The sequence below is a fragment of the Gavialis gangeticus genome, unplaced genomic scaffold (assembly GCF_001723915.1).
Source record: "Gavialis gangeticus isolate Ggan-Ray unplaced genomic scaffold, GavGan_comp1, whole genome shotgun sequence".
Taxonomy (NCBI): Eukaryota; Metazoa; Chordata; order Crocodylia; family Gavialidae; genus Gavialis; species Gavialis gangeticus.
In genome coordinates, this window is record NW_017729032.1 from 245583785 (window position 1) to 245585274 (window position 1490).

The 1490-nt window shown below is 53.4% G+C and overlaps 1 protein-coding gene across 1 annotated transcript in view; it reads left to right on the plus strand.

The window, feature by feature from the left end:
* CHMP2B (charged multivesicular body protein 2B) overlaps positions 1-1490 on the plus strand; it is a 15505-nt gene that overhangs the window by 627 nt on the left and 13388 nt on the right. The window lies entirely within an intron of this gene.

Consider the following 1490-nt stretch of genomic DNA (forward strand, 5'->3'; position numbering starts at 1 on the left):
CTCCCTCCCCCCCCACCCCGCGTGCGGTGCGGGGCGCCTCGAGTCCCTGTGACGCAGCGGGATCCCCCCACCTCCGCGGGGCCCGGCCCGGCCGGGAGCGGCCCCGGGGTTTCGTTCGGCTGCTTCTCGCGGGTCAACCAGCCCTGCTGCTGTCATAGGGAAGTGGGGCTGGGAGGGACTGCAGAGGCCATCGAGTCCAAGGCAGGGCCAGCCCTGCCCAAATCATCCTGTACACTGCAGCAGCTGAACTCTACATAAGCCTGCCATCCGCGGTGACACAGCACAGACTAACCCCTTAGCCTGCAAGGGGAAAGCAGGGGAACCACAGCAGCCAGCCCTCCTAGAGTCATAGAGCAGTAGGGTGGGAAGGGCCTCCAGAAGTCAGCTAGTTCAGCCCCCTGCCAGAGGCAGGATCAGCCCTATCCAAACCATCCCGTACAAATCCATCATCGAAGCTCTGCATACCGTCAACCCTGACCTTAACTCCCTTAACCTGCACAGGTAAAACAAGACCACAGCAGCCAATGCCCCTCTTCTATGAAATGTTGTTGATGTAGGCTCAAGGGGTCCTGGGTAGAGGCTATGTCCCTCTGCTACGAAAACAAAGGATGGGAGACAGCAGCTAGGGGCTCCTTGTAGACACCCCTGGGTTGATGTTGCAAGCAGCATTTGTGTGCAGATGGGTGCTTATACCCCACAGCACCCTGGCTGAGTGTTACTGGTTGGAAATGTGTCTTCCTTGCCTATCTGTGGAAGGAGAGTTGCTTGTCTCTTATTAGCACAAGGCTTTAAAACATTCATGCACCAGTTGGATCACCTGGCTCCTCACCCTAAAACAGTTCAACTGAACATAGCCTCAGGTCTCGGCCAATTGCTTTTCACCAGAAGTTGGCCTTTTTCCCTGTTCTTGCCTAGAAGAAACTCCTGGCACAGATCAGCAGAGGGGGATGATGCTGCCTTGATCAGGGAGGTCAGATCAGCCCCCTTGGGGCCTTTTTGTTACCCTGGGCTTGCATGAGTGCTCCTGCTAGGCCTGTGTAATGCAGACTAGAATGGGCTGGTTGCATAGGGTGATCAGACTAAGCAGGGCTGAATTGGCTTCACACTTTTAGGTCACCTGGGATTCCTAAACACAAAGGGGAATCTAAGGTCAGGTCTGTGTGGACTGCCTCCTAAACTGCAGCAACAGAGTGAAGCTGCATATGATTTAGAGGCAGCCTGCCTGGAGCTTGAGAGAACTACTACCGGGACATGGCCAAAGGCACCTTCCCATTTCAGGTGGGCTGAAGTGAGACCAACAGTCCAGCTTTTTGGCTTGTTTCTCTCTGGTCGTTGCTCATCTTGTGGTCACTGCAACTGAAGGCCAATATACAATTAATAAATACAAACTATATGTACTTATTTTATTGCTCTGTTTATATTTTTTTAGTGAGCATAGACTCAAAAATAACATGGGGAAAATACTTCTGCTGATTTCCCCCCCCCCCCCC